Source organism: Lynx canadensis, chromosome A1 (assembly GCF_007474595.2).
Source record: "Lynx canadensis isolate LIC74 chromosome A1, mLynCan4.pri.v2, whole genome shotgun sequence".
In the NCBI taxonomy this organism is placed as follows: Eukaryota; Metazoa; Chordata; class Mammalia; order Carnivora; family Felidae; genus Lynx; species Lynx canadensis.
The window spans coordinates 220,672,579-220,694,728 of NC_044303.2; the positions used below are offsets into that span (position 1 = coordinate 220,672,579).

At 35.1% G+C, this 22,150-nt stretch overlaps 1 pseudogene; it reads right to left on the reverse strand.

Moving 5' to 3' along the window:
• Window positions 1-542: 542 nt before the first annotated feature.
• On the reverse strand, window positions 543-866 carry LOC115508376 (annotated as a pseudogene).
• Window positions 867-22,150: the final 21,284 nt, after the last annotated feature.

Here is a 22,150-nt window from a genome sequence, read left to right on the forward strand (position 1 = left end):
ATATTTAAATAAAGTGGTTTTTAGGGGCTCCAGGGTGACTCAGTCGGTTAAATGTCTGATTTCAGCTCAGGTCATGATCTCACGGTTCGTGAGTTCGAGCCCTGTGTCGGGCTCTGTGCTGACAGCTCAGAACCTGCAGCCTGCCTCAGATTCTGTTTCTCCCTCTCTCTCACCCTTCCCCTGCTTACACTCTGTCTCTGTCACTCGAATAAATGTTAAAAAATTTTTAAGTGGTTTTTATACATATATACTTACAATGACAATCTGCTAAAACACTTTGGGCAAAATAACTATTTGAAGGCATCTTACACATTTACAGATATACAAAAAAAATTTTTTTTGATGAATGCAGCATACAAACTTTATTTACCAAAAGTAACAGGCGAAGTCAAACAGATACTTGTCTTAAGAGAAAAACTGACCAGAAGAAATTTCATCTTAAACACTGTGCGGTAACCTTGCAGCTGCATTTAACTGAGCTCTGTTGCTGTGAAGAATACAGCTCACGTGCAGGTATGGGTGAATGATTTGTACACTTTTTCAAGTATTCACTGAATACTACCTAATATACACATATACATTACAGTTGAAAAAGATTTAATCGATGATCCCCAGATACTTCATTTTTGCCGATCTTTTGGAAGAGGTTATCTAAAGAGAAGAATATGCAGGTTTGGCTCCTGGATCACATACTGAACCCAGCCAAGCCTCCGCTGGAGTCTGTTGAACCAAGTCTCCTCCACTCCTCGTTAGATATCAGATGGGTTTTCGGTGTTTATTTGGAAAGTTCTCGATAACACGACATGGCGGTACTCACAGTGCTCCCGGAAGTACTTGACCGAGTAGTAGATCTGCTTGTGGGCCATCATGTGCGAGACCAGAGAGGGCGTGCAAAGGAGGTGCGGCAGGCCACACATCCCTGCCAGGCCTGGGCAACGCCTCAATGGCCTACACGAAAGAGATCTGACATCTTGTCAGTTGTGTTGTTTTGTTTTCAAAGTGTATATTCTGCTTACCTGGAGATTTTCATATGTTATATTTGAGCACATTGTGAATATGTGGATGAGTGGAGTAGTCATTATGTGATCAATTATAGCTCTCATAGTCTAAAACTCTTGTTATTGAAAAGATAACTATTAGAGATCAGGGTGCCTAAGTGATGGATTTTTAGAAATTTACAGTACACATAAGATAGTAAGTGATTATGTAAATATAATCGGAAGTTAAACACATATCTCTAAAAGGAAAGTTATTGCCTTAGTAAGACCAGATAGTTTGACTTAAAAATTAAGTAATTTGTTTTAATGTCCAAGAGTCATGACATTTTTCAACAACATATATAAAAACATCTTTTCAGTCAATTATTTGTTCATTGTATATATATTGCAGCATAAACTATGTGTCTGCATGATATGTACACTCCTAAATTGTTACAGCATTTATCCTTGTTTATACAATAATTAAATAGAAAGCTTTAAGATAAAAAAATATTTTTATTTCTAATTTTGTTCCAACACCACAGAAATTGTGACAGACATTGTTTAGACAAACAACTAAATACTACATGAGACATGAAACCACAAAACTTCTAGAAAAAAGCAAACAACTAAGCCTTGTTTCAGATACTTGTATAACTTTAATAAATTAGCATTAGTTAAGTTACTTATTATGAAATCAATTGTTTCAACATAAAAAATTCCTTAATATTTGAAATACTACAAATAAAGTGGTAGAACAAAAATCATTTGCTAGATAAGATTTGTATTTTGCCTGAAGAAACACCTGTGAGTTTATTCACTTATCTCCATATTGATTTAATTAATGAAAAATATATTAAGCATAACTCCAGGCCAAACATTGCATTTACAGGCAGAGGTTAAAGCTAAATTAAAACAGAACAAAACAAAAAACTAGACCCTTGTTGTTCACTGATCGTTAGGCATGGGTAGACATTTATTTTTTTTTAATTTTTTTTTTCAACGTTTATTTATTTTTGGGACAGAGAGAGACAGAGCATGAACGGGGGAGGGGCAGAGAGAGAGAGGGAGACACAGAATCGGAAACAGGCCCCAGGCTCCGAGCCATCAGCCCAGAACCCGACGCGGGGCTCGAACTCACGGACCGCGAGATCGTGACCTAGCTGAAGTCGGACGCTTAACCGACTGCGCCACCCAGGCGCCCCAGCATGGGTAGACATTTAAATGAAGACGATAACCTACCATCCTTGGACACTTGAGAAAAATACATATATAGAAAATGTACATAAACTGAGTGGTTACCTCTGGAAGTTTCACTACTGCTTATTTCCCATCACGTAAGTTAATGAGTTTCATTCCTGATGAGCTGGATGCATTAATTCTATTCCCCACTTGCCCAAGAATAATGACATTCCTGACGTGACTACTAAGACTTGCCTGTTTACAACCTCCCCTGGTGACCTGTGGGCCATCATGTGTCTTTCTACATAGATGGTAGTGATTTACATATGTTCTCAGAATCCTGCCAGGTAAGAGGGAGTGGAGAATAGTAAAAAGGACTACAATGGTTCTGTGTCAAAACCTGGATATTTCTCTCTCATCTGTACCGGTACCTTGACAATGAAACATAAGAGCATGGACAACTCCATAAATAGCCTCTTGCTTTGAAATTAGAATAGTAAACATAATTAAATAAATTATAGCTCCTCCCCACTTGCACATTATTTATGTTGATTATAGCTGATACATTAAAAATTTTAATTATTGTATATAATTATGTATAATTATGCATCTTATGTATAATTTTAGGAGCATCTGACCCTTCCAAATTAAAAAGAAAAAGTCTTGTATTTAAGTTAATTTTACATTTAAATATACAGTAAACTTTTGTTACAGTTTGTCTCTCCTTAATTTGTACAGAATATCTAAGTAGTAAATTAAAATTTGTGAGAATTATGGGGCACCTGGGTGGCTCAGTTGGTTAAACCTCTGACTTGATTTCAGCTCAAGTAATGATCTCACGGTTTGTGAGTTCAAGTCTCACGTCAACCTCTGCACTGAATGTGCGGTGCCTGCCTGGGATTCTCTCTCTGCCCCTCCCCTGCTCTTGGTCTCTCTGTCTCTCTGTCTCTCTCTCTCAAAATAAATAAATAAACTTTAAAAAATTGTGAGAATTCTGTAAGTTCCAAGTGATGCACTTATAGTGATTTGACCAATATTTAAATATGGGTACTGCTTAGTAGCCACTTTTTAATGTAATAAGGAAGAGTTGGACATATTACTCAATTTTATGTTTCTCAGTCAACCTCAATATGTACTCACAAACAAGCTAAATCTAATATACTCAATAAGTATCAAAAGGAAAACTAGGTACATTTATTTTCCTTTTTTCCTACACACTGTCATTTAATAATATATCTATAAAAACTGTTTACATATATATCTCAGTCTAAATATACACTCCTATCCTCAATATCTAAACTTAACTTCAGAAGTATTATACACTTAGAAATGATAACAATAAACACTAAACAAGCATAATTTTAGATGATAAATTATAAATTGCCCTAGTAATCATTTATTATGGTCTTTTGAAGAAGCAAAGTGTCATAAGCAAAGAACTGTAATTGGTATTTTGATTTGACTGGATCAATTTCAAGTCACACAAAACATTTTCTGAAACATATTCTCAGAAGAAAATTGAAGATTTTCTTTTAAAGGAAATGTTCCAGAATAAGAGCACTTGTCCAAGGGATATTAAAACTGACTGTGTTGTTTCAGCTTAAACAAAAAAGGAGCCACAAACTCTGAGTGACCCTGGATGCCAGGCCTTTACTAGATATTAACTCTCTTGACCAACAGACAATGGGAGTTTGTTTTATAAACTGCCTACAGTTCTGTGAACTTTTCCCTTTCTTAAATAAATATCTAAGAGTATATACTGAGTCACAAGGTGTGTGTATGTTTAACTTATTTAAAAGTGCTGAATTGTTTTCCAAAGTGCCTATATTTTACATTTCCAGGAAGTCTTTGTGACTAATATTTTGCCAATATTTGGTATTGTCATTCTCTTTTTCAGTTTAGCATTCTTTTTTTTTTTTCTTAAGCATATTTATTTATTTTGAGAGAGAAAACAGGTGATCGGGGGAGGGGCAGAGAGAGGGAGAGAGAGACTCCCAAGCAGGCAATGTGCTCTCAGCATGGAGCCCCATGAAGGACTTAAACTCAGGAACTGTGAGATCATGACCTGAGCTGAAATTAAGAGTTGAACACTTAACTGACTGAGCTACTGAGGTGTGCCTCATTTTAGCCATTCTAATGAATATGTACTGGTTTTTCATTGTGGCTTTAAAACGCATGTTCTTCGGGAGCCTGAGTGGCTCAGTCAGTTAAGGCTCTGACTTCAACTCAGGTCATGATCTCACAGTTTGTGGGTTTGAGCCCCGCGTCGGGCTTTGTGCTGAAAGTTCAGAGCCTACAGCCTGCCTCAGATTCTGTGTCTCCCTCTTTCTCTGCCCCTCCCTGGCTCTCTCTCTCTTTCTCTCTCTCTTTCAAAAATAAATAAGCATTAAAATTTTATTAAATGAATGTTCTTAATGACAAATGATACTGAATATATTTTCTATAACTACTGGCTTTTCATCTATTTTCTTTCTGAATTGTTTGTTGATATATTTTGTCCTTTTTTATTTAGGTGAGTTGTCTTGTTGAGTTGCGGATATTTTTTTGAGATGAAGTTTTGTAAAATGTACATATTGTAGTTATGTTCTCCCAGTATTTACCTGCCTTTCATTTTATCAACAGTGGTATTTTAAAAACATGATTTTTTTATTAACTATGTTGAAGTCAATTTAGACAATTTTGTTAATAGTTTTCCCAAAAATTGCCATAAGAATTCTTTCCCTACCCTAAGACAATGAAGATTTCCTCCCATGTTTTCTTCATGAAATGTTATGACTTTAGCATTTACAGTGAGACTACGGTCTGTCTTAGCATCTGATGCCAAAAGTTGAAATCCACAGATGAGAGAGCCGGAAAGATAGATATTTATTACAGGAAAGTAAGAAAAAGTTGGCCCCACAAGCATGAGCTGAAGTTCAGGAGTGTAGACTGAAATCATGTCATTGTGTATTGCCTCTGACCTACTATGGCATGCACATCCTGCAGATTGCAGAACACATCATTATGGAGATAAACACACACATCTGAGCCAAGATTTGGCCAAATTGGAGGAAGATCCTAAGGACAGCAGGCAACTGCATGCCTACCCACGGCTTCAAGCCAGTCAGGTGAGTTAGGTGAGTAACACTTGTGTGTGATACAAAAGTTGTTGCTGTTTAACTTCCAGGATCCAGATCTCACAAAGGAATGTTGTATTGTAGTCCACTCTAAGCAGAAACATTCTTGGAAGAGAATTCTGGGAAACCTAGTCCAGCCTAGCAAGTGGACACATTGCAAAGCACTGTGTTCTACCCCTTGCCATCTTGGCATTGCCACCCATATGCATTTCCTCAAACTAGAAGACTAGACTTAATATCTAATACAGACAATAACTGTGCCATGCTTTCTCCTAGCGTAATACACAAATCCCATGTATATCTGAAAATTAGACACTATCTGTTCTTCCCAAAAGAGGATACAAACCCCTTTCAATCTTTGGGTGATGTTCATTGTTACTAGGTAATTCACTTTGACTTCCTGGTACATAAATATCATTTTAGAAAGTTAACTAGTAAGCAAACATATCATGCTACGATAAAATGATGCAGAACAACACACACACACATTCAAATCAAAATAAAGAAGTTATAACTGTTATAACTGTTATTGCCCTAGTTTCTGGAACTGGTTACATAGTTCCCATTTATGAATAACGTCTATTCACTTCATAGTTCTCATATACCTAGTGAGTGCCTCAGTTGGTTGTTACATTGTCTAGCAGGGTTACTGAAACATTCATTCCTCAAAATTCTGGGCCATTATTATTAGTCTCGCCTTGGTTGTTGGGTTGTTGTACTTTTTCAATGACTTTAATCACAAGCTATGAGAGTACTAAGAGATGCTATAGGGGATGTTCTTACCATTAAGAGGATAACTCCATTTTTGATGGAGTTTCACCATTAATAGCTTGTAGATCTCTGCATCCTCCACATCTGGGCAACCAAGGAATTTAAAAGCCCAGCACACGTCCTCTGATTTTTGAGTATGTAAGGGAATTTCAGCTAGTTGCAGCCTCTTGATTGTTTGTGGGAACTCTCCCCTGTTGAGCACCCTTTGTTCTCCTTTTTTCTCTGACCCCTGTATGAGCCCTTCAGCTGGTGTTAATCTTCAGTTTGTTGTGAGTACTAAATATACTTTATTTACATTCATGGGTGAGTGTGTTGTGTCATCTGCCCTGACACAGAAATAAATTCTGGGAAGGTAACCATGTTTGTCTCTGTGTATATAGATGAAACACTCCTTCTCCTCATGTCCATTGTGGAGTAGCAACCCATTTCCCCCTTGGTACTCAGGATCAATCATGCAGAATCAAAATAACCTTTTTCTTTTCTTTTCTTTTTAATCATTGATTCAATCACATGAAAAATCCAATGTGACCAGGAAGTAGTTTTAATTTCTAGTCTATTGACATCATTACTGTGTTCCCTGGTGGAAATATTTCTCCTTTTGGAACTAAGACCTCTAGTCCAGCAGAGTCTAAAGTCATGGGAATAGGAAGCAAGTACTTCGTTACTGAATCTCCAGGATATGAAGGAGAGAAGCCATTTTCATTTCCATCCCTTAATTCCCAGACCCATGAATTCAGGCTATGAGAAAAGTAACACCATACTTTGGATGCTAATTTAGAGCATATATCTAATCTTGGCAGATACTGCTCTAGCCCAGCAAGGTGTTGCCACCTGGCTGGCACTGTAACTGAATCTTCAAAAGACATTCCACCATTCCATTAAGCTAACTGCTTCAAGATGATGGGGAGCATGGCAATCCTGGTGAATTCCAAGAGTGAGGGCCCATTGCCACACTTCATTTACTGTCAAATGAGTTCTTCGGTTAAAAGTGTTGCTGTATGTGATGCTATAATAGTGGAAAGGTATCTGTAGTTTTGTCAGAAACATTGCAGCAAGAAAGACAAAACAAAATATTCAGAGTGTGTATTCCAATAAGAAAAGAGTGTTGTTTGTTCTACAATATTAAAGATGCAATGTTACCAATTTGATTCAGGAACCTGGTCTATGGCCTGGGGAATTATGCCACAGAGCTGAATTCTGGTCTTCACTGTGTCAGATTAGATACTCAACCGTGACTGTAATCAGATCATTTATAGTGAATATTTGTGTTGAGATAACAAGATATATTCACCATAGCTTTATTTTTACTTCATTTGAGATTGATTGATTCATTGATTCATAAATTCATTCATTCACTCATTCATGTATTCATTCATTTACAATTTATTGTACCACTTGTAGATATTTTTCAGTGTTTTAAGTATTGAAGTTAAATTTCCTATTTTTCTTTTATTTTGGTAATTTCAGGAGAAGAGAGTGTTTCAATATTTAAAATTTTAAAACCAAAGGTTTATCTGGAAGTTGCCTTTGGAATTTAAACTTACCTCAGAATAAGGAGTTCTGGTGATGTTTTTCCAATCCACTCATTAAAAAGTTCAACTCAACCTATCACCAATATGACAAATGTTGATGACTATTGCCTGGTTCAATTAATTTTCATCAAGGGTTGTAAAATATTACCTTTCTAATCAATTTCCCTGAGTTTACTATTCATGATGCTTCTTTTAAATATAAAGCAACTGGTCAGGACACCTGGGTGGCTCAATCAGTTAAGCATCCCACTTTGGCTCAGCTTGTGGTCTCCTAGAGGTGAGTTCGGGCCCCACATCAGGCTTTGTGCTGACAGTTCAGATCCTGGAGCCTGCTTCAGATTCTGTCTCCCTCTCTCTTTGCCCCTCCCCCACTCACCCTCTGTCTCTCTCTCTCAAAAGTAAATAAAAACATTAAAAAATAAAAAAAATATAAAGCAACCAGCTCTCATTAAATGTTTTGTCCTTAGATTCACTCAGTAGAGACAAGACGTGACACATACCTAATTCTTTCTCTTTAAATATACCTACCATTTGCATAAATTGTTCCCAGTAGTCATCAACTATCTTTCATATCATTATGAGGTTATGAATTATTTTTAATGCTTTTCAACCCACTGAAATTATTTATTATTATTATTTACATCACTAATATTCTGCTATTATTGTCTAGTTGGGATCCTCTGACAAAACCAAAATCAACGAAAACAGGATTTCTAAAAAAAAAATCCAAAGGTTTTTTTGTCATTATATCAAGAAAACATACTGCATTCATAAAAATTCAATATAAGATAGAATTTTTTCCTGAAAAAATTTTAAGCCTACATTTTTGATAATTTATCAAGTACAAATAAAAAGATATTTCAGATAATTGCTGACAATCATATATTGTTGATTTCAATGTTTAGTAATTAGGCTATACACTGTTATTATTTTCCCATGTTATTTCAATTCTTATATATTCAGAGTTCCAATCATATATGTCAAATGTCCCAAGTTCCAATGAATGCTATTATTTTTGTGAGCTTGAACATTTGACATTTTCCCTGGTGATCCAAAATTAGGGTAACTTTCCTCTTGCCTAAGTATCTGGCCAAGAAGATATTTCTTTGGTAAGCAACAAACTAAGCATGGAGAAGAAAAATGCTTTGATTACAGTCTATATCTTCATAAACCAGTGTGCATACTTTAGTAATTCACTGCTGTTTTCACATGCTACTTCTATATCTAAACCAAGGATTTCTTACAGGCTGCTCAAAAGAGCTTTGGAAGCAAATGCAAGTAAATGATTCAGTACATTTTAGAGTGAGGTACAAATGTAATTATTTATTGGCAAAAATAATAAACTTAGTATTTATAGCTCCCTGTCGGTGCACATAATAATCCATTTTATTAACTCAGCTCACTTTGCATAAGCAATCCTAGAACAGTTCTTCAGAGAAAAATCTTAACAGAAAATCTTCAAGTTTTGAGAAAACACTATTTTCCCTTAAGTATGTTTAGCCCAAGGTCGTTCATAGATAAGTCATTATAAACAAGTTCTTTTACTGTAGCTTATAAAAATATAATGTTTTTTTTTCTTTTTTAGAAAATAGATAGCATTTACCCTCAGGTAGGTCACCAATTAAGTGCTTGACCTTAGAAAAAGAAAGAAAATATTCAGAAATGTCTTCCCAATTTTCATACAATAATTTATAGACAGAACTCAGCAAAAGCATTCTTCAGTAAGGTAAAGTTGACCCAGCTCTAGAACTGCTATTTATTAAGGTCACGATCCTGGTCAAATCACAGGTCTGAACCATTTTTCTCACCTTAAGATAAAAATAATATAGAGCCTTTTTCAATTCTTACTGTGAGAATTAAGCTTTTTTTTGTGTGTGTGTGTGCACACATGCATGAATTTATATGTATTACTATCATATCTGGTGAACACATTGTTAATAAACATAATAATGTATACTATAATTATTATCATTATGAGTAGTAATAGACTCTCATTGTCTTGTATTTATCCTTAAAGTGAATATGTAAGAAAAAAACCTGGAGTCTAAATTCCATTACTTTAAAATCTCTTTTATAAGATACTTTATTTCAGTCACAGTATTTCTCTCTGGGTTATGAGCCACTCCCCTTAGAAATGTTAGAGTTTTAAGAGGTAGCTTAATTCTCTCAGGCCATAAAGATAACATTTCTGCACTTACGCACCTATTTTCTGCAGTTATTTTCAATGATGCCCTGTTAACTCAAATATTTTAAAGCAAGTTGCATTCATATTTATATATTTTCAAAAAAATGCCATAGACTGGAAGAATGTGAGTTATATTATTTCTTTCACTCAATATTGGTATTTTTGGAAGCTAAAGTAAACCTTTAACAAAGTCAATTAAGTGATGATTAGAAAAGAACGTACACTGCTTAGAGACTTCTAAAGTACTTAAGCATAATGAGGAAATTTGGTGATGGTAGAGAAATTCACTCATCTATCAATTTATTCCACTAGCCACTCTAATCATTTGGATGTACTCATTTAAAGTATAATGAAAAGAATATATAATGTAAAATCCAGTTGCAATGTGATTTCACTCTACACCAAACAGACGTGTCATAATCAATCTGCTATTCTGTTGCTAGACAAAGTAGGATTTCAGATTGTTCCTGATTGGTATCGTAACTATTCTTTTGAGTTATTATCCTACTAATATATGCAGAAATAAAAAGAGGTTTATTAACCACATCAGTGTGGTTGTTTAATAAATATTGCAGTATGTTTTTGTAATTAAATTGGTCCAAGGCTCAAGTATACTGATATTTTATACCTGCACGTTATAGAAAATAAAATATCAAATGTGTAATGAGCTGCCAGTTTGATAACATGAAGTAATATACTAGTGTTTGTCCCATACAAGTGATCCCTATGAAACCTTCACCACTTTAACCTGCTCTAAGCCAAGAGTCTAATAGGTCACCTTACTTCCACCCTTGTCATCCTATACCCATCTCTAAGCACCTAGTTATCCTTTCCATACTTAAAAGAAATCATGTCATTCAATTCTCAAAAAACATCCAGGGGCTTTCGATTCTATGTCAAAATCAGAGCCAAGTCCTTGAAATAATTTTCAAGGTCCTCCATGGTCAGGATCTTCTCCTACCACCTCTTCCATTCCATTCCTATTGTTCTGGAACATTCCCTCCAGTCATACTAATCTCCTTGCTGTTCCTGATCCCAGATATGTGACAGACTTACATCCTTGAGGTTCCTGCATATATGTCACTGTATCTGAAAGGTCTTCCCTAATCATTTTACATAAGATGACAATCCACACTATACAGTGTGTTTCCTACCTCCTTTATTTCTAACCACAGGATGTCATCTGATATTTACCATAGCACCTACCTCCTTCACTTTACTTATCTCCACCTATGGAGAGGGTGTCAAGGGTTATTCATGAACAGAAGTTTAGATAGGCAGTCAATGACTATTTGATGAATGGATGAATGAGACTTAGGTCTTATTTTTAAATTTATTTAAATCTTCAACTTTCTATGTATATTTAGGTGCCATACAAAATTACCCACTGACTACTCTTAATTTCTTGCTTAAAAATGTCTAAGGTGCTAAACATAATGCGTAAAAGGTAAAAAAAAAATGCTTAAAGTTATTGTGGCTATTGAAGTGAATTGTAATTTCAATGGAAATTTTAAATTAATCTTTCATGGTATGGTTTATTTTTAAATTCAGGTCAAAAATCAACTAATGCTTCTATAATGTTTTTAACCAAAGCATGCAGGTGACATTTTATATTATATAACTATAAATTATGTCAATAAGGCATATAAGAAGAGATAGACTAGGGGCACCTGGATGGCTCAGTCGATTGAGCATCTGACTTTGGCTCAGGTCACCATCTTTTGGTTCTTGAGTTCGAGCCCTGCATCAGGATATGTGCCGACAGCTCAGAGCCTGGAGCCTGCTTCTGATTCTGTGTCTCCTAGTCTTTCTCCACTCCTCCCCTGCTCTCATTCTGTCTCTCTCTTTCTTTCTCAAAAATAAATGAATATAAAAAAAGAAGAGACAGAGTATACAATTTATTTATATCAAACACTGATAAAATACTGTTATTAAATTTTCTAAAAATAAGAACATTTCAGCCATTGAACTTTCATGAAAATATAACCTTATGGTGTTGCATGGGAAATACAACACTTTTCTTATACTGTGTTACTGTCAAAATAGACCAGGCTAAATATGGCATAATATTGTCGTTGAGGGTACTACCTAGAAGACAACTTTGCACATTGACTAATTGTTCTATTCATTTGACAAATATTTATTTTGAACACTTTTCTAGCATTGGAGATATAACTGGAAGAAAACAATTTTTCAGATCTTGCCACAATTATATTTTAGGAGGGCTAAAATGTTTTTTTTAAGAGGTTTTTTTTAAGAGTTTGAGAAGGTGAAGAGTGATAATGGTTTGAACCACAAGTCTTGTTCTGAGTGAAATGGTACACTCTTAGAGGTTCTTGAGCCAAAAGATAAAAATCAATGGAAAGAATCATTAGAGATGCTGATGTAGTATATAATCTGTGGGAACTTGTAGACCATTTAAAAAGGCACAGAAATAATTTAAGAAAGTAATTATAGTGTCCTGAACTAGAGAAGTATTGGTGGAGATGCCAAGAAGCTAAACTTTTGTGAATATGTTTTGCATTTGTTTTGTTTTGTTTTTAATTTTTTTTTTTAATGTTTACTCTTGACAGAGAGAGACAGAGCATGAGCAAGGGAGGGGCAGAGTGAAAGAGAGACACAGAATCCAAAGCAGGCTCCAGGCTCTGAGCTATAAGCACAGAGCCTGATGCAGGGTTTGAACCCACAAGCCTTGAGATCATGACCTGAGCCAAAGTCATACACTTGACCGATTGAGCCATGCAGGCTCCCCATGTTTTGCATTTGTTAAAGACGGATGTAGAACATGACAGAAAGACAAGTGTTAAGCACAACACCACCTTTTTTTTAAGCCTACGGAATGGAAGTCAGAGTTCTAAAACATTGAAATTGGGCAGAATTAATAATAAGCAGATTGAGGAGTAATGTCATGCTTTCTTTGATGAATCAATTGAGCTAGGTTACAGTCACCAGTTATTCAACTAAATGATAAGCTAGATGTTGCCATGAAATTATTTTGAAGACATGAGTAAAGTCTATTATCAATTGACTTTAAGGAAGTGATAATATCCTAGATAGTCTGAGTGAGCTTGATCCAGTTAGTTGAAATCCCTTAAAGCATAGCTAGCTAAATCTTCCCTGATAAAGAAATTTTACCTCTGGACAGTAGCTGTAGTTCATGCTCTGGAATCCCAGCCTGCCCCTAAAACTTTACATATCATTTGAAAATTGTCCAAGTCAGCCCTCTACATTGTACAAGCCAATTTCTTGCTATATGTCTCTCTTTTTTTTTTTTAAGTTTATTTTGAGAGAGAGTGAGAGACAGCATAAGTGGGGTGGGGAAGAGAGAGAGGGAGGTGAAGAATCCCAAGCAGGCTGCATACCATCAGCATGGAGCCCGATGTGGCTCTCAAACTCACAAAACTGTGAGATCATGACTTGAGCAAAAACTGAGAGTCAGATGCCTACAGACTGAGCCAGGCGCCCTGTGATGTGTCTCTTAACATGTGTCTTCTGATTTGCTTCTCTAGTTGAACCCTGACTGACAAAACTAGGGAGTAGTTTTTCCTTTTGTTTTGTTTTTTCTATTCCCCTCTTGAGATACCCATGAATATCACAAATGAAGGTGTCAGCCAAATATTTGAAAACGACACTAAATGTCATTGGAAATGTGTGGGCTGGAGAATTACATGTTGGAGTTATTAGACTACAGATTATTGATAAGCCAAAAAATGATCTCTTGGAAGCTATCCACTGGAGACCGTGAAATCTGGGAACCTGTGAATAATAGCTTATTTGGAAGAAAAGCCTTCACAGATGGAATTAAATTAAGGATCTTAAGATAAAGAGATTTCTTTTGGCCAAAAATCCGTGGCAGGTGTCCTTGTAAGAGATATGCAGAAAAGTGACATACAAAGAATGAGTCAGAGGTGGCAATTATACAGCCACAAGTGAAGTCATGGTGACAACTGCCAGGAGCTGGAGACGATGGAGTGCAGTATGCCGGCACCTTGGTTCCAGACCGTTGGCCATCAGAACTGTGAGTCAATATTTTTTTAAACCACACATTTTGTGATAATTAGTTAAAAAATACTACAATCGTATCTAAAGCTGTAAGACTGAAGAAGACAAATAAGGAGCTAAGTATAGATAGAAATAAGAATAAGAACTGACTCCTGGGGTACTCCAAATTCAAAAACTGGGGAAAAGGAGACTCTAACAAAGGTATTTGGGAGAGAACACCAAAAAGGTATTAGGAGAACTGGAAGACAGAGTTAGTTCAGCATCTAGGAAAAATAAGTGTTGTAAGGAAAATGTGGACAAACTCAGAGAGGTCAAGACAGATGAATATTGAGAACAGACATTTATATTTGCTGAGTTATTGTCATTGACAATCTTTATAATGAAAGCTTCAGTCTTGTGTGGTAGTTAATGGCTGATTTCAGTGCTCAATGGAAAATGGCTGGAGTGAAAGTAAAGTCACAACCTCTCGATTGTGACAGAAGAGTTGTGACATAAGGAAATGGTAGCTAGACAAAATACTGATGTCTAGGATGTGTATATGTATCTAGGTTTGTGTGTGTGTGTTTCATGGACGACGATACATTATATTGGTTCATGGGCAAACTGCCACCCTTACAAAAAAAGTTATAAAATGGTAAGAAGTAACAAAAGCAAAAACAATAAAAACCTGTCCTGAGTGTGTTATTAGAATTGATTTATTGAGCTCCTGGGAAAAGAAGCCTCTACTTGAATGAGATTACTGGCAAGTGGACATTCTGGAACTTGGTCTGACTCATAATGTAGTCACTCAGTTCCTCTTTCTGAGAATACTAAGTGAATTTGTTACTTTAATTTTGTAATCAGACAAGTTAAAAGTTATTGGTCTTTATTTTCTACCTTACATGCCCAATTTGTCCAGTTCCAGAAAAGCTATGACATATTCAGAGTAGGTATGGATTATTGACAAATAAATGAGATTGTGACAACAGTTACTAGTATTTTCTGCTTTGTTACCATAATGGGTGTTGTTGTTGTTGTTGTTGTTCAACTGGCAGGGCATATATTTCTCTATACATTCATTTTATTTGTCAATTTGACTTCAGCATGTTTCAAATTTTTTTTTTTTTTTCTCAACGTTTATTTATTTTTGGGACAGAGAGAGACAGAGCATGAACGGGGGAGGGGCAGAGAGAGAGGGAGACACAGAATCGGAAACAGGCTCCAGGCTCTGAGCCATCAGCCCAGAGCCTGACGCGGGGCTCGAACTCACGGACCGCGAGATCGTGACCTGGCTGAAGTCAGACGCTTAACCGACTGCGCCACCCAGGCGCCCCAACTTCAGCATGTTTCATAAAGAGAGTTGACTCTATTCTTTGCACAAAGGTTAATGGTTACTACAAAAAAAGGGTAGTCAGGTACATTTTAGGACACCAAGGAAGAGACTGATAACAAAACTTTTCTTGTGTCTTTTCTGGTGTCTTCTGGTGTCTGGTTTCTATTTAAAATAATCTTAAACACCCTTTTACATTTTTTTTTATGAAAAAAAATGTTAATGCATATTTATTTTAGAGAGAGACAGAGCACAAGCAGGGGAGGGGCAGAGAGGGAGACACAGAATCTGAAGCAGGCCCCAGGCTCTGAGCCATCAGTACAGAGCCCGATGCAGGGCTCAATCCCACGAACCATGAGATCATGACCTGAGCTGAAGTCAGATTCTTAACCAACTGAGCCACCCAGGCACCCCAACACCTTTTTATGTTTTAAATTTGTTTCTGTGGTCTTTTAAGGTGACTTTAGATTTTTCATTGTTTGCCTCTCCTCCTCCCTCCCTCCTCCAATTCTTTCTTCCCTCCCTCCCTCTCTTCCTTCCTCCTTTCCTCCCTCTCCCCCTTTCTTTTCTCATTTCTCCCTCTCTTCTATATTCTTTTATCTTAATAGTTGTGGAGGAGGCAGAGAATGCAAAATTATTTCGCTTGCAATCAGATTCTTTTAAAAAATAGGGAGAGTTTTTAAAAGAGGAACATATATTGACCTTTTGTTTTATGTCTTTTCTGGAAATGGTAATGATTGACAATGCCATTATCTAATTACATATTTTCTTACCCTATTAAACACTCAGAGGAAGATTTTTACTTTGCTGCCAAAATATAAAAAAGTTAAAAAGTATATCTGTTTCAGAGAAAGAGAAGCGCCATAAGAATCTAAAAATAGCATGGACCTCTTTTTCCTCTCCTTGTTCCCACAGCATTTATTTTCCCAGGTGAAGTTCTGCCCATTCTTTCAGTTCTAACCTGCAGGACTACTTGTGACAGTTTATCAATCTTGTCTCTTTGTAGACAAAGAAAGCCTTGACATATAGCCAATATCCACAGAGCTCTCTGGCCTGAAATCTAGACCATTTGAGTATTTCCCGGAATGGATTAAATGTATTGTAATGATTCTTGTCTAGGGCCAAAAGCTAGGTAACAATACTGTGGGCAGGAATAACTTTTTAATTGATAGATGATTCAACTGCTCCTTGTGAAAAGAAGTTAGATTCTGAGGTAGGAAATAAGAATATGGCACATGAACCATGGATGAGCTTAAAGGGCAGGCAATTTCTATTTGAATACTAAAGAATCAGGCACATGGGTCAGGGAGGAAGAAACAATATGGAGCTTTCCTAGTGCTTAGAAGTATACTGGTTCTTGCCACACGGCACAAGGAAAGCAGAAGGTAGGAAAATAACATGGTACGAAACTCCTGTGCCCTCATTTTTATCCTATTATACTTTACATATATGGACTTTTCTTATATTTATTTTCTTTTAAAAATTCCCGGTGATGTGAATATGCTAAGCCTACACCTTGACAAGATTACAGCAGAAGAGAGGAGTCACGGACATACAGGAGAGACTGTGATCTCTTCACCAAAACATTGTATTTGGTTAACATTTGAACTTTATTCAGCAATTTCAAAGGGCCAATCATTACTCAAAATCTTTATATTTTTAACCTATTGAATATCTACAACAAGTTTAGGAAGGTCATTTCTAAAGTGCTGAAAATGGGTAGACTGAACAGTTTGCCTACAGTTACACACACAGGCAGCCCCACACCTGGGACTGATATCTAGCTGTGTTCTGAAGAGCTATGCGGTAGGTCTGCAGGATCAATATTTGTAAGAGACATCCATGTCTGACTTACCTACATCTCAATTTTAGTTTTGACTTCATGGATATCTATTCCTTAGAAAGGTTTCCAGGTTTTTTTCTCCATATCTCTTAGATGCTAGGTATTTCAAGAGATGCATCAAGATGCCTGCAAAAGACCACATGACCCTTTCCTTTCAGTCTGAAGGCTTGTCTGCCCAGAACAAAAGGAAATACTCCAGGGACAGTGTCAGCACTGACTCAACCATCATTGTATGATCTACAGTACTTCAAAAACACTTCAGCGACCTATAATGTATCTTTAAGCTTTCCTGATTACTTCTCATGAAATTCGGAACACACATACTAGACAAATTTTCAGTGCCTGATTTTCTTACATTTGTGTGGCTCTCTAAACTATTCTATTTTGGAAAGTATTTAGTTGTTTGCAATCACTTTACCTACATCATGAATAAAGGTCCCAACTCGGGGTTGGAGAGTGAAACTCACAGAGATTCAGATTCTTCTTCCATTAAAAGAAGGGGCTGGACTATACAAACTTTAACATTTAGTTTGGGCCATAAACATATTATTTAGAACTGCTTCATAGATGTAATGAGATAATAGAAATAATCATTGACGTTTCTTATAAGTCTTTAGAAAAAACAAAAAGAAGATCAGCAAGACATCCTGCATTTTTGCATTAGCTAAATACTTGTAAACCTGTGTACTTCATGCAAACTAGATATCTTGTATACAGGCTATAGTTCATGAAAGCAAACTTATAGTAGAAAGGCTATGTGTATGATAACCTCTGTTAGTTTTTTCAGTACTTTAAAAAATCAAATTTCCTTTTGAAAAGATATTTGATCCTGTAATAAATTTAAAAAATGAAATTTCTATTGAGAGGTAATTATCTATAACATTTGAATATTGTCATGAAAGGAACGTTTACTTTATCTGTAACAATATATCTGTCAATAAAACCAGTCTTCTACATACCTAAATTTTACCTTGACTGTGGATACTTAAGCATCATATATTTCTTTGTGTGCTTGAAATAATTTGCAAATAAAAATAAAGTAAACTTTGAAAAAAAGACTATGAAAATATAAACATGGACAGAATTTCATTTTAAGGATAGCCAGGTAAAGAGCTGAAAGTAATCTAAAATATTTTCAAGGTTAAAGACAAAGAGCAGGGTAGTAAAATTATTTTTTATTGAATGGTCAAAAAATATATATGGGTATCCATATCTTAAATTGCATCAGAATGTTACTAAATGTAATGCAAGCAAGCAAATAGACTCAGAAACAAAGCACCTCAGTTTACACTAAGTTATATAATATAAAAATAAATTGGAAATAAAAGGAAAATACACACACACACACACACACACACACACACTTCCAAGAAAGAAAATCACAAGATCAAAACAGGCTATCACCAAAACACTGTTTAGTAAAAGAGTTATTGACTAGGTGCATATATCTTTTTCTATGTTGACCACATACATTTAAATTTCTAAATAGATCTTTCCCTGTAATCCATTCAGAAGTACATTTCTTGCTATTTTTACCTCCCATAGATTCTATTTTATTCTGAAAGTGGTCCTTAGGAGGCTGTGAATAATTTAAAAGGAAAGATAAGGCATACAATAAAAAAGAAAAGCAGGGCAGTGTTCAGAAATAATTTTTTACAATGCTGAATAAGAAACACTCGAATGCACTTGTGACATTCCATTTGTATTAATATCGTAGAGTAAGAGTTTTCCATTTTTTTTATAGCCTGGAAACCGTCTCTTCAAACAAAGTCTTACCCAGAAGCATAAACAAATAAAAAATATAAAAGCCGCACAATGCTTGTTCAAAAGACATTTTTGGGGACAGTAGTATAGAAAGTCCTGCCCATTTATAGACAGATACACGGACACACACACAGACACACACAGATAGGATCAAGAGGGCTTGTTTATCATTACTATTACATTTTTTCTAGCATTTCACTTTAAATTCTTCTGTGTCTCAATCCTTAAAAACTTGGGGAGAAAAACATTTAATGCAACCATATCACAGTAAAAATAGAGAGTATATAAAATAGGAAGTGAAAATTTTACAGTTAGGAAGTGGATGCTTAATCATACATTATGTTCAGGAAATCAACTTAGATGTGAAAATAGCAGGATATCAGAAATGAGGCATGAATTATATGATTCTCCACTCTTCCCAAAAGGTAATATTTTATTACCTTTTTTTTTTAAATATCATGTAACACCTGGTTATCACATATGATGTGTAGCATATAAATCACACCTTATTTCTGGAACAAGTCCATACAAGTTTGCAAATAATAGATAAGAATATATTCAAAATATAATTTGATTTCCCGTGAAAAAAGTTATTCTCATACAACATTGTGAGTACAGATTCAGTTAATACATTCTAAGAGTTACATCTTGTATGTGTGCACTTCTTTCAAGACTGCATCAAACGCCTTAAAGGATAAATGTTGATGAACCATTTCTGTGCAAACTATCCAAAGTGAGAATGGGATTATGGTTCAATAATGGATTGCATCAAGAAACCATTAGTAAGGACTGAATTAATTACTACACTAATTCTAGCAACATTTCTATGTTGACAGCAATTTCTGGAAAAAAATATCTTTTTTTATTTATTGCTTTAAAAAGTGGGCCTTTGCTAATATAAAAAAAAAAAAACATAGAGAAAAGGAAAGCAGATCTTGCTCAAGGAGAAAGTTGAGAGAATCAAGAACTTTTTTTTTTTTCAAATATATTCTTTCTGCAAATACAAACACTGGAGACAGACTATCATAATTATCAAAAGAATAATCTTTATGTATATACATATATATAAAGATTCAAAAGTAGTACATAACATTCAAAAATAGTATATAAATATCTCCAAGAAATTTTAATTTAAAAATTCTAGAAAAGGCATAGTATCAGCAAATTAGGTCATAAAAGACCTTATCAAAGAGGCAAAGAAACCCAGGTATATTTCCAGAAGCACTGACTATTTGCCTAAATTACAGTCATCAGAAATACCAGCTGCATCTATGCTCCTTAGATTTTTGCTCTAGGCAACTGAAATCTTAGAACTACTTTTGGTAAAGTGATCTAGGAAGATGAAATGAGATAAATTATTGTTGCATTAAACTTATTGTGGCAGAGGAAAAAAAAATAACAAAGTCATTTGGTAAGAAGTTATATCCCAGTAAAAGCCTGTATGATGTAAGTTGTAAAGGATCACATCCATAAATCTTCTATGTGCTTTCTTGTTTTATTTAATAATGTTGCTTGTTTACATCATTATGCTGACCTGTGTTTACTGAGACCATGTATCTTTCCTGTTCTCCTGCCATTATTTGATTCCTCTCCAGCTTCAGATTTTGCAGGGATCTGCATACTTTGCCATATATCAAAGTTACTTGAGAAGCTTGTCAAAGATCCAGACTCCCAGGGCCCAACCCAAGAGTGATTAAGCAGCTCTGGGGGAAAGCCTGGGTAAGGATTTTATAAATAACAAACAACACCTACAAAACAATACACCAAACCAAAGAAACAAAAACACCCGAAATAATTCTGGCAAATATATTCCTCTGACTAATACTTGAAGTCTCTGTTGTGGTTTTCCCAGGCATACTTTTTACCCTTTATAAAAGAAATATGGTAATGTGTTTTAAAAAATAAAATATCAAATAAGGAAAAATGTAAATAATCATTCTCCACCCCATATTTCTGCGCCAGAATACTCTGTCATCAGGAAAACCACTATTAACACGTCAGCTCTTTTAATTCTCTTAGATTTTTTGGTGGGTGTCTTTATCAACAAAATGGTTATGTCTATATTGATTTTTCTTTTCATCTTCTTTACATCACATGTATAAATTACCCTATCATTAATAAAGGTGTAGCTCAAACCTTCCCACTCAATAAAAAAATATTACTAATGTACACACCTGAAAATCAATACAATATTATATGTCAATTATTCTTCAATATTATATATAAATAATTTTATCCTGTGTAATTCTATATTAAAATACTTAATTATGTATTAAATTCTATTAAATTTATATTGATATATTTCACTAAAATTTGTCTGCGCTGAAAACATGTATTTTCAGATCGCCCTCATCTATTCTTTTTATGTCTTTTGCTGCCAAAGAGGTTGGAGAAACTATGTTTATGTTTCCATTATTCAATGTGCTTTTGTGGCCATGACTTTCTGAACAGAGACAGCACGCAAGTGACTGTATTGGTAAATGTACCAGGTGAACTTATAAACAGTTATAAGATTGCTTGCATGATTCATCACTGAACTTGAAATAAAGTAAAAGAGTTCCAATATATTATAAATATCATGTATCCATGTTAACTAGCTAAAGGTTTTTGTGCCTGGATAGTACATAATTAACATGTCACAAAAACTTACTATAAAACTGTTCACTATTTGGAAGAATAAATTCACATTCCATTAAATAAGGATCATCACCACTTTAATGGTCTACATGTTGCATTTTAATAGCCATATAAGTAACCAGAAAATTAAATAGGTCTTTTATCTAATATGTATTTTCACATTTGAGTGTTCTCCTGGCAGAAGAGAACTGGGATAGCTGAAACTGATCAGATCCCATTAATGTGAGATTGCTTGTGAAGTAGTACATTTTCTATTATCTTGTGTGGAGATGTTATGCAAATTATTTGTAAATGTGAAATCCTCAAGAGCAAAGCTACATTAACTGTTCCTATTGCTAAGGTATGCTCAATAATTTACAACCCATCAATGGCTGAATTGGAAACAAATTGATTCTCTGCAGTTCCGTAACGCAGTAGAAATGTAAACAGCACCATCTTCTGGATTATACACACTCTCATAATTGTTTTATAAAATGTTATGCACATATTCTCTGAGACAGGTATCTAACAGATATTAAACATTACATGTTTACCCTTCATATCTGGAAATAATTATGGTTGAATTTAAAGGTGACAAGTAGATTTAGACACTAACTCAATGACGTGTAGAAACAATATAAGCATTTTTGTGTACATTAATTTGAATATTGAATTATAATTCAAATATAAGTACTTTAGCATTGAATAAATAGGGGGATAGAGTTTTGGTCTGATTAACTTCATCCCTTCCATAGCCACTGGCAGTTTAGGAAGTATCTGAAGTGGAAAAAAAAATTCATGACTTGAATATTTCCTTGGAAGAGTAAAACAGAAAATAGACACAACATCAATA